Genomic DNA, 12,864 nt, shown 5'->3' with positions numbered 1-12,864 from the left:
TTGCAACACTGTAACAGGGCGTGAACGATGTTTGGTTCTTAAACTGTGTCTGTATTCTACCTGGATCCATAGACTCAGCCATCAACCAAAAAAAAACCTAGGCTAGTGACTGGGCCACCTGAGTGGCCATCCTTCTTCTCAGTGGGGTGGCACAGTGGTTAGCACTGCTGCCTCACAGCGCCAGAGATCCGGGTTCAATTCCCGGCTTGGGTTTGCGTGGGTTTGCGTGGGTTTCCTCCGGGTGCTCCGGTTTCCTCCCACAGTCCAAAGATGTGCGGGTTAGGTTGATTGGCCATGCTAAAAATTGCCCTTAGTGTCCTGAGATGCGTAGGTTAGAGGGATTAGTGGGTAAATATGTAGGGATATGGGGGTAGGGCCTGGGTGGGATTGTGGTCGGTGCAGACTCGATGGGCCGAATGGCCTCTTTCTGTACTGTAGGGTTTCTATGGTTTCAAAGATGCGTGGGTTAAGGTAGATTGGCCATGCTAAATTGCCCATTAGTGTCAGGGGAACTAGCAGGCGGTAAATGCATGGGGATAGGGCCTGGGTGGGATTGTTGTCGGTGTAGACTCGATGGATCAAATGGCCTCCTTCTGCACTGTAGGATTCTATGATTCATTACCAGTTACAACCATGTCCTGAGTGATATCAATGCCGGAACATATTTATGTCAATTTGATTAAATCTATAACAACAACACTCAGCTTTTGCCCATCCTGATTTCTTTCCTTGTCAGTTTGGAACATGCAGAGGCACTTGGGATGTGGAACATATGAAGGCTTCCAATGGATGGGGGCAGTGGAGCAAGGCTAATCATGGGATTGAGTAAAGGAAACTACAAGGCCATGAGGGAGGAGCTCGCCAGATTTGATTGGAAAGGGAGCCTAGCAGGAAAGACTGTGGAACAGAAGTGGCAGCACGGTGGCACAGTGGTTAGCACTGCTGCCTCACATCTCTAGGAACCTGGGTTCAATTCCCAGCTTGGATCACTGTCTGTGTGGTGTTCGCATGTTCTCCCCATATCTGCGTGGGTTCCCTCCAGGTGCTCCGGTTTCCTCCCACATTCCAAAGATGTGCGGGTTAGATGGATTGGTCATGCTAAATTGCCCCTTAGTGTCATGGGGACAAGCTAGGGTAAATGCATGCTGTGATGGGGACAGGGCCTGGGTAGGATTGTGTTTGGTTGGGTTTCCTCCGGGTGCTCAGGCTTCCTCCCACAGTCCAAAGATGTGCGGGTTCGGTTGATTGGCCATGCTAAATTGCCCCTTAGTGCCCCGGGATGCGTAGGTTAGAGGGATTAACAGGGTAAATATGTGGGGTTACGGAGACAGGGCCTGGGTGAGATTGTTGTCGGTGTAGACTCGATGGGCCGAATGGCCTACTTTTGCACTGTAGGAATTCTAAGATTCCATGAACAGTGGCAGGAGTTCTTGGGGATAATTCAGGAGGCACAACATAAATTCATTCCAAGGAAGCGGAAGCATGTTAAGGGGAGGATGAGGCAACCATGGCTGACAAGGGATAGCATAAAAGCAAAGGAAAGAGCACAACATGAAGCAAGGAGTCGTGGGAACCCACAGGATTGGGAAGCCTTTAAAAGCAAGCAGAGAACAAGTTAAAAAACAATAAGGGTGGAGAAGATGAAATATGGTCTTATGGGATGGTTATGGAGGTAAAAAACAGCGGAAGGTAAGTGGAGAACAACAGCTAAGCTGCAATGGCTGGAGAGATTGTTACTGTGAAAGGATGGAAACGGGAGGGAGGGAGGGGACGTCTTGGGAAGGGCGGAAGAGACCATGGACTGAGTTAATGGCAAACGGCAGGGGCAATTATTTGATACAACTATTATTTGAAAGATATTCTTTGTGCTAAGTCTGTCAGGTGAACCCAAGGAAGGAAAATAGAAAGCGGGCCTTGCATTTATGTAGCATCTTTCACGACTAATTATCAGCCCAAAGCGCTTTAAGCCAATGTAATATCGGATATTGTGAGCAGTTTTGGGCCCCATACCTAAGGAAGGATGTGCTGGCCTTGGAGGGGGTCCAGAGGAGGTTCACAAGAATGATCCCAAGAATGAAGGGTTTGTCATATGAGGAGCGGTTGAGGAGCCTGGGTCTGTATTCGATGGATTTAGAAGGATGAGGGGGGGATCTAATTGAAACTTACACAATACTGAGAGGCCTAGATAGAGTGGACTTGGAGAGGCTGTTTCCATTAGTGGGAGAGACTAGAACTCGAGGGCACAGTCTCAGAGTGAAGGGGCCCTCCTTTAAAACAGAGATGAGGAGGAATTTCTTCAGCCAGAGAGTGGTGAATCTGTGGAACGCATTGCTGCAGAGGGTTGTGGAGGCCAGATCATTGAGTGTCTTTAAGACAGAGATAGATAGGTTCTTGATCAATAAGGGGATCAAGAGTTATGGGGAGAAGGCAGGAGAATGGGAATGAGAATCATATCAGCCATGATTGAATGGCGGAGCAGACGCGATGGGCCGAATGGCCTAATTCTGTTCCTATATCTTATGGTCTTGTGGTCTAGTACCTTTGTAGCATAATCACCGTTACAATGCAGCAGTCAATTTGTGCACAGCAAGCTCCCACAAACAGCAATGTGACAAGGAGCAGACAATCTGTTGTTTTAGTGATGTTGATTGAGTGATAAGCATCGGCCAGGACAATTTAAACGAGTACCTCAGCACTGATCCTAAAGATGCTAACTGTCTATACCTTCTAGACCTTCTGCACGGTCTAACTCCAATAGAGCACGCCACCACCCAAACAAGTTTAAGGAAGGATTAAGTTATACTGTTGCTATGAAACGTGAACCCTAAACAAGGACTTCATCATGAAATTGGTAGTTAGGGAGCTGTTTTTTACGATGCTGAAATTCGAACAAGGCAGATTTCAAGGCAGTAGTATTCATTCCTCGAATAATGTTGAGCCCATCAGATGCAAGGCTGCCTTCCCAGCTCAAGAGAAAACATTTCCCAACTCTGAAAATATAGCAATTCACCAGAATCTTAACAAAATATGTATTTAAATTTCTAAGTCTGTTTTTACACAAGGACTGTTTTATGTAGTTTTATCCAGGTTTTGGTTTTGTTAAAGTCCTTGTTGAAGTAATAGCTAGAAATCCTGTAGTTACCGGAGTTGCGAGGGTTAGCTTATGTGGAGAGGCTGAGTAGACTGGGGCTATACTCATTGGAATTCAGAGAAATGAGGGGAGATCTTATGGAAAGATATAAGATTATGAAGGGAACAGGCTTCAGGCATTTGAATGTTTTTGAATTTGGCCCAATCAATTTAAAGCAGGTGCTCAGCTACCAAGAACCTATAAGATTTGAATTTGATGTTGTTGACAACAGCAGAGCAATCCTATTGTTGGAAAATTGATAGGTCATCGCAGGTATAAAAGAGAGTGCAAGGGGGAAAAACAGGAGATAGCACGTCTTGAGAGGGAGAGAGTAGCTCTCCACCTTGCCAGAACACGCTATCGAACCAACAAAAGGTACCAAATCAAAAGAGAACTTACAGACAGAGAAATCAACTGAGAAACTCCAGAAGATTCCAAAAGCCACAAAACCTGATTATATATCTTTTTGAGAGTGACTAAATTCTATTATTAATTTTTAAATTAATGAATGGATATTGTATTTATTTGAACAGCATTCCAGTAGAATCTTATTTTATTCGGTATTTTACTTGTTCAGTTAAGGTTCCCTGTCAGTTAAATAAATAAATTGTTAAGTGTTTATTTTAAAGTGAGTATCAGGTATTTCTGTTAGTTACCCACTAACCATTACTGAAGGACAGTTCGCCTTCCCAAACACTTTTAACAGATTATGAGGTGAGTTATTCCTCATTGGGAGATTCAGCGTTACGTCTCAAAGGGGGAACCACCTACGCACTGTAACACTTCAAAAGTCATGACTCCATTGGAGTAGCGACCATTGTTTTTGTCTTCACAGTGGTGGAAGGAGTGAATACTTAATGGGGTGCCAATCAAACGGCTTGCTTTGTCCTGGATGATGTGGAGTTTCTCGAGTGTTGTTGGAGCTGCACCCATTGCACCACACTCCTACTTGTACTTAAGTGGACAGTCTTTGGAAAGTCAGGAGATGGGTTATTTGTAAAATTCCTAGCCTTTGATTTGTAGTCAAATTATTTTTGTGGCTCATTCAGGTAATTTTTTTAATAAGTGGTAACCTGTAGGATTTTGAGGATGCAGGAATCAGCGAAGGCAATGATAGCAGTGATGGGTAACCCATCTTTCCTGCATGCTATCAGGTTATCTTTTGAATCACACTACTGCCTGATGTATTTGGGCAATGTGGGCAGCTCGGCAGCACAGTGGTTAGCGCTGCTGCCTCACAGCGCCAGGGACCCGGGTTCGATTCCCGGCTCGGGTCACTCTCTGTGTGGAGTTTGCACTGACTGTGTGGGTTTCTCCAGTTTCCTCCAGTTTCCTCCCACACTCCAAATATGTGGGAGTTAGGTTGATTGGCCATGCTAAATTGCCCCTTAGTGTCAGGTGGACTGGCAGGGTGAATAGGTGGGGTTATGGGGATAGGGCCTGGGTGGGCTTGTTGTCAGTGCAGGCTCGATGGGCCAAATGGCCTCCTTCTGCACTGTAGGGATTCTATGATTTGCTGAATGTCTTTATTTTTTCAATTGCCAACCCTTGACAATGTTCACTTTGTAATTCTATGGGGCAGAAATGGAGTGTGGAGATGGGCACAGGGCGAGGTATGGTGCTTAAAGCTAACTGAAGATTAGATAGCCTCCTGATGGGAGCAAGCACATTGTAGCAATTACATTTCAAGGTCTCTCATCCATCACTTTGTTATTGTTTGGCAGAATCTTCTGGGGCACTTGGATGGGGTGGGGGGGAGAACTTTTGAGTTAATAACAAACATGAGCAACCTGAACCGCAAACTAAGCAAAGCAGATCACTTCCAGTGCTCCATAACCAGCCCTCCTTGACGTACAAAGACAAAATTGTGAACAACATTTCTAACAAAACCTCCAATACAGTTCGGTACAATTGTGAAGCACCGCTGCACTGCCAGCGCAACATGGCAGCAATGTGTACCATCTACAAAACACACTGCAACAACTCACCAAGGATCCAGCGACAGCAGTGTCCAAACCTGCAACCTCTAGCAATCTAGAAGGACAAGAACAGCAGACACATGGGAACACCACAACCTGATGAACAGCAGTGGCTCCAGAAGGCACATGGCAGCACTGTGGCACAGTGGTTGGCACTGCTGCCTCACAGCGACAGGGACCCAGGTTCAATTTCGGCCTTGGATAACTGTCCGTTTGGAGTTTGCACATTCTCCCTGTGTCTGCGTGGGTTTCCTTCGGGTGCTCCGGTTTCCTCCCATACTCCAAAGATGTGTCGGTTAGATGGATTGGCCATGCTAAATTGCCCCTTAGTGTCAGGGTAAATTAGCAGGGTAGATTTACCCTGCTAATTTACCCTGACACTAAGGGGCAGTTTAGCATGGCCAATGGGAGAAATGATCTCCCCTGCATTCCCAGGGGTAAGGGGATAGGGCCTGGGTGGGATTGTTGTCGGTGCGGGCTTAATAGGCTGATTGGCCTCCTTCTGTACTGTAGGGATTCTATGTTCATAATTTCATAAGTTCATAAGATATAGGAGCAGAATTAGGCCATTTGGCCCATCGAATCTGCTCTGTCATTCGATCCTGGCTGATATGCTCCTCATTCCCATTTTCCTGCCTTCTTCCCAGGCAGATGCATGGGATTACCACCACCATCGCCAGCAATGCTCACATCCCGAGATTGAGTACAAAAAAGAGAAAAATGGAAACCTCAGCGCTCGTAAATAACAACAAGTCCAAACGATTTAGAGACTTCCTTGACTCTTAAGGGAGAGTTAAAGAGCAGGACAGGTATAAGGTTTGAGAACAACACATGGATCTTCTTCATCACCCAAGACCGTGAAAGTTGGAGAGCTTGAACCTATGGTACAAAACATGAAGGAGAAAGAAAAATAAATTGATTAATGGAGTTATTAATGTATGAAATAGGAACAGCAGCAGTGAGCCAAGGAATAGCAACATGTTTAAAATGTATCTATCAATGTCACAACTAGGCTTACATTAACACTGCATGATGTGGAGATGCCGGCGTTGGACTGGGGTAAACACAGTAAGAGTTTTAACAACACCAGGTTAAAGTCCAACAGGTTTATTTGGTAGCAAATGCCATTAGCTTTCGGAGCGCTGCTCCTTTGTCAGATGGAGTGGAAGTCTGCTCTCAAACAGGTCACAGAGACACAAAATCAAGTTACAGAATACTGATTAGAATGCGAATCTCTACAACCAACCAGGTCTTAAAGATACAGACAATGTGATCTGGTTGGTTGTAGAGATTCGCATTCTAATCAGTATTCTGTAACTTGATTTTGTGTCTCTGTGCCCAGTTTGAGAGCAGATTTCCACTCCATCTGACGAAAGAGCAGCGCTCCGAAAGCTAATGGCATTTGCTACCAAATAAACCTGTTGGACTTTAACCTGGTGTTGTTAAAACTCCTACTGATGTGGAGATGCCAGCGTTGGACTTGGGTAGGCACAGTAAGTAGTTTCACAACACCAGGTTAAAGTCCAACAGGTTTATTTGGTAGCACGAGCTTTCGGAGCGCTGCTTCTTCACCAGGTGAGTGCACTTAATTAACACTGCAATGAAGTTACTGTGAAAATCCCCTCGTCACTACACTCCAGCACCTGTTCGGGTACACTGAGGGAGAATTTAGCACGGCCAATGCACCCAACCAGCACATCTTTCGGACTGTGGGAGGAAACTGGAGCACCCAGAGAATGCGCAGACTCCGCACAGACAGTGACCCAAGCCGGGAATCGAACCCAGGTCCCTGGCACTGTGAGGCAGCAGTGCTAACCACTGTGCCACCGTGTCGCACCTGATGATGTTTTGCCTTTCTGCCAACTTTAAAATTCATGAGGAAAGCTTTCATAATGCCTTTGTGAATAATCAGGTCTTCCCTCAGTCACATGGACCAGGTGTTCCATTGTGTTCCATTGACTACATTTTACTCATCAACCACAATGCATTTACCAATGTAAATAAAGCAAATTCATATTGTGGGTGGAATCCACTGTTATGGTGATATCTGCAAAACGTTCACCTGTTTTTACGAACACTGACTGATCTCCCCTGCATTCCCAGTGTTGTCTCAGTTTAGTTTCTTTCGGATTCCCAAAATGGCAGCAAAGAATCAGTGAAAGCTGCATTTAGTGGATTTACACACGGTCTAGTTCCAATGGTAGAAACTTCACTGGTATAACTAGAGCCCGAAAGGTTACATCGAAACACACATAGAAAACAGAAGCAGGAGTAGGCCATTCGGCCCTTCGAGCCTGTTCTGCCATTCATCCTGATCACGACTGATCATCAGATTCAATATCCTATCCCACCTTCCCCCCAAGTCCCTTGTTATGACATTATCCCCCCATCCAATTATATTTTGATATAGAATCCATAGAATCCCTACAGTGCAGGAGGAGGCCGTTCAGCCCATCGAGTCTGCACCGTTTCTCTGAAAGAACATCCCACACAGATTCTCTCTTCCATCCCATCCCCACAACCCCGTGCAATTACCATGGCTAATTTAACTAATTGACACGTCTTTGGACACTAAGGGGCAGTTTACCATATGGCCAATCCACCTAACCTGCACATCGTGAGACACTAAGGGGCAATTTAGCATGGCCAATCCATTTAACCTGCACATCTTTGGATTGTGGGAGGAAACCAGAGCGCGCGCAGATATGGGGAGAACGTACAGACTCCGCATAGACAGTGACCTAAGCCGGGAATTGAACCTGGGTCCCTGGTGTTGTGAGGCAGCAGTGCTAACCACTGTGCCACTGTGCTGCCCATGGGAGGGAAGTCCAGGTTGTTGACCCAGTGACAAAGAAGGAACAACGATATATTTCCAAGTCAGGCTGGTGAGTGGCTTATGGGGCAACTCGAAGCTGGTGGTGTTCCCATGCAACTGCTGCCCTTCTCCTTCTTGGTGGTGCAGGTCCTGGGTTTGGAAGATGCTACTGAAGGAGCCTTGGTGTGTCAGTAGTGAAGAGAGTGGAAGTTGAAGGGAGTGGGCAGGGTGCCACTCAAACAGGGCCCTTTCTTCCGGAAATGTGAGAAACCTGAAATGAGAAACAAAATACTGAGAAGATAGGATAGATAAGGCTGTATTTTCAAAGCTAAAATCCCGATTAATGTTTCATGCGGCACCATTTCAGATACTGAGAAAAGGTTGCACCTAAACTGATAATTTACAGAGACTATTGAGCTGTGTATCATAGAATCCCTACAGTGCAGAAGGAGGCCATTTGGCCCATCGAGTCTGTACTGACCACAATCCCACCCAGGCCCTATTCCCGTAATTTTCATTTACCCAGCTAATCCCCCTGCGCTAGGGGCAATTTAGCATGGCCAATCAGCCTAACCTGCACATTTGTGGACTGTGGGAGGAAACCGGAGCACGCGGAGGAAACCCACGCAGACACGGGGGGATCGTGCAGACTCCGCACAGTGACCCAAGTCGGGAATTGAACCAGGGTATTTGGCTGCTGTGAGGCAGCAGTGCTAACCACTGTGCCACCGCGTGTACATCCAAGGAGTATTATTTTCCTGTCAGAATTAAATGTCCCCAGAAGTGCGTTGTTCCACTAAACAGTGAACTGGAAGGCCAATGTACGGCATTGCCACTGCAACTTGAGGGGTCCCTTTGACCACTTAAACAGAATATTTTTTAACATAGGGTTAGGTGCATCATCAGAGGATGGACAATGAATATTGGTGTAGCCAGTGATGCCGGCATCTCATGAATGAACCCATTTAAAAAAAAATTGTGGTGTTTTATTCTGTCCGGGAAGTACCTCTGATTTCCCCTGTAAACAAACACCTACTTTCGAGGTGGCTTTGATGGAGAAATTGGCAGAAATGCCAACTTGAATCATTCATGGAGGATTTCTCAGCATTCAACAAAACTTTCAGAACATTGGAACAAGAGTAGGCCATTCAATCCCTCAAACTTGTTCTGCCATTGAACGAGATTATGGCGGATCTATATCTTAGCTTCATCCATGGGGGTGGCACGTTGGCACAGTGGTTAGCCCTGCTGCCTCACAGTAACAGGGACCCCGGTTCTCACTCTTTGGTACAATCACTGTGCTTTCAGCATTTCAGCCTCGTCAAGGCTGGGCGGCACGGTGGCACAGTGGTTAGCACTGCTGCCTCACAGCTCCAGGGACCTGGGTTCGATTCCCGGCTTGGGTCACTGTCTGTGCGGAGTTTGCACCTTCTCCCTGTGTCTACGTGGGTTTCCTCCGGGTGCTCCGGTTTCCTCCCACAATCCAAAGATGTGCGGGTTAGGTTGATTGGCCGTGCTAAATTGCGCCTTAGTGTCCTGGGATGAGTAGTTTGAAGAGATTAGCATGTTAAATGCATGGGGTTGTGGGGATGGGGCCTTGGGTGGGATTGTTGTCGGTGCAGACATGATGAGCCGAATGGCCTCCTTCTGCACTGTAGGGTTTCTATGATTCTAAGAACGTCTCCTCGGTAGGCCACTGGCTTCAGAAATCTACGCACGATGCTGTGAAGTGTAGGCCCCTCTCTAACATGTGTTGGGAGGGGTGGGGAAGTCTGAAGATCTTTGGCTGGATTCTCCGACCTCGCTTGCCGCTGGGATTTTCCGGTCCCGCTGTGGGGAATAGAGATTTGGCTGAGCACCAAATTCTCCATTCACGGTGGCAGGGCGTGAACGACCAGTGAATGCTGCCTCTTATCAGTAGTTTGGGTGGGTTAATCAGGTCAAAAGACACATTGACATTATTAAGCACCTCAGAACCGATCAGACTGAGATGGAAACAAGTCAACGTCGATCCCAAGCGATCTGTCTAAGGAAGAAGGGATAATAAATATATACAAGTGCTTTTCATATTTCTTACACTGTTTTTTTCTCTCATCCTCCTTCAGATATGTGTATTTTTAATAATGTTTTCTTGGAGTGTGTTTTTCTCCTGAGCACAAACATTTCCACTGATCACAAGGTGAGTGGTATTTTAACCCTCTGCCCCTCCAACCTTTCCCTGACTAAAGATCTTTTTTCTTAACTTTTTATTCATTCATGGGATGTGGGCATCGTTGGCTGGGCCAGCACTTATTGCCCATCTCTGAGGGCATTTAAGAGTCAACCACATTGCTGTGGCTCTGGAGTCACATGTAGGTCAGACCAGGTAAGGACGGCAGATTTCCTTCCCTAAAGGACATTAGTGAACCAGGTGGATTTTTAACGACAATTGTTTCACAGTCACCTTTTAATCCAGATTTATATTGCAATACGTTGACACAGTGGTTAGCACTGCTGCTCACAGTGCCAGGGACCCAGGTTCGATTCCCGGCTTGGGTCACTGTCCGTGTGGAGTCTGCACGTTCTCCCCGTGTCTGCGTGGGTTTCCTCCAGGTGCTCCAGTTTCCTCCCAGAATCTGAAAGACGTGCTGGTTAGATGCATTGGCCATGCCAAATTCTCCCTCAGTGTACCCAAACAGGCACCGGAGTGTGGCGACTCGGGGATTTTCACAGTAACTTCATTGCAGTGTTAATGTAAGCCTACTTGCGACACTAATAAAGAAACTTTACTTTACAGTGAAACCTCCCTAGAGACGCTCCTCCAGTAAAAGGAGGCCCTCCTGTTTGACCCTGGGTGGCCTGGCCAGAGGTCGCAGCGGGGGTTAGCGACCTAACTCGCACTAAGTTGATCTTTCTCTACACCCTAGCTATGACTGTAACACCACATTCTGCACTCTCTCCCTCCCTAAAGTTAAAAGTTTATTTATTAGTCACAAGTAAGGCTTACATTAACACTGCAATGAAGTTACTGTGATATTGCCCTAGTCGCCACACTCTGGCGTCTGTTCGGGTCAATGCACCTAACCAGCATGTCTTTCAGACTTCTCTATGAACAGTATGCTTTGTCTGTATAGCGTGCACGAAACAATACTTTTCACTTTTACTAATACATGCGACAATAATAAATCAAATCAAATCATTGACATTAAACCGGACAAGTGGTGACATTGGGGATTTGTTATTTTCTTGACTTGGTGCACTGCTGTTGCCATTACCCAATAGAGGGAGCTGCTTGCAACAGCCTGAATAATTTTGTAGGGTTGTGTTTGAATCGAAGTTGAAAATAATGTTAAGAGTGGGAAATTGCATTCCGTATGTTATAATTGCATTCTGCTTGTGGAAGGTGTTAGTAAGCGGGGAATTAAATTGCCGCCTTAATGGAGAATGCTCGCGTTTCAGCCTCATTAATCACCCCGCTGACAAGGCTACAACCTCAGAAATCAGGCGGGGTCATTTTCAGCTAAGTCGCTCGGGGGGGGGGGGGGGGAAAACTCACCCACTGGGTGAATTAGGATAAAAGTCAGTCGTGCGTTTCCCCAATTCCTTCAATCGGGTGATTCATTGCAGAGAAAAACCAGCTTGCTTGCGTGGCTTTCATATTAAAATTTGATGTTATGTTAAAATGTACCCAGGGAGGGAAATAGTCAGGAGATTCTGCGATATTGCAGCGTGTGACTCACAGTGAGACAAAACATAGAATTCATATCCTTTGAGATGTTGGACCATCTATCTACTGCCTTCTAAATGAGTTTATGATGAAATCACATAGCAATACACAGCGTACACAGCACAAAAACAGGACATTTGACTTTACTGATTTATGCTATTGGTGCTCCACTTTCCCTCCCATCTTCCTTCAGACGTATTAGTTTTGCACTGCAATCTCTTCCTTCTGCTACTTTGCTTTGAAGGATGTGTCTGGTACAGTTCTTTCAACCCCCTTTTGTCTTCCAATTATGATTCATAATGGGATATCCGTTCAAAATTTCAGGAGATGTCAGAGTACTCCTGAGGCTTTATAATCACCAAGTCACAGAATCCTACAATGCAGAAGAGGCCCTTCAGCCCATCGAGTCCACACCGACGCATGAAAGGCCCTGACCTGCCCACCTAATCCCACTTGCCAGCACTTGGCCCATAGCCTTGAATGTTCTGGCGCGCCAAGTACTCATCCAGGTACTTTTTAAACATCAAGTTTATTTATTAGTGCCGCAAGTAGGCTTGCATTAACACTGCAATGAAGTTACGGTGTCATACTCCAACGACTGTTCGGGTACACTGAGGGAGAATTTAGCATGGCCAATGCACCTAACCAGCACGTCTTTTGGACTGTGAGAGGAAATCGGAGCACCCGGAGGAAACCCATGCAGACACAGGGAGAACATGCAAAGTCCACACAGACAGTGACCCAGGGCGGAATTGAACTCAGGAGTTTCTGAAGGCAGACTTGGGGCGGAATCTTCCCGTCCTGCCCGCCATGGGAATCATAGCGGGCGGGTCACGGACCATGCAAGGGTCTGTTGACCTCAGGCGGGACTTTCTGGTCTTGGGGGTATGGCGGCCAGAAAATCCGCCCTTGGACTTTGTGTGGCTCACAGTGGCATTGGTTTCAAAGGAAGCTTGGATTGTTCATTAACATAGAAAGCAGGCACTGGAATAGACCTGGTCCATCATTACAAGGTGATATGTATTGAATGGCATCTTGAGTGTTTTAAATGACCACTGGCTTCAGACAGAGGCATTTTCACTACGTAACATATTTAAATCTTAGAATAATTAACCCATAGGTGACAAAACTCGTCTACTGCTAACAGAATATTTTTCAACTTCTGATTCAAGGTAATTAATGAAAGCGTATTGCATGGAATGCTACTTTTTCCTCACAGCTTGTTAGTACAGAG

This window comes from Mustelus asterias, chromosome 15, assembly GCF_964213995.1.
Source record: "Mustelus asterias chromosome 15, sMusAst1.hap1.1, whole genome shotgun sequence".
NCBI lineage: Eukaryota > Metazoa > Chordata > Chondrichthyes > Carcharhiniformes > Triakidae > Mustelus > Mustelus asterias.
This window is presented reverse-complemented; position numbering follows the sequence as displayed.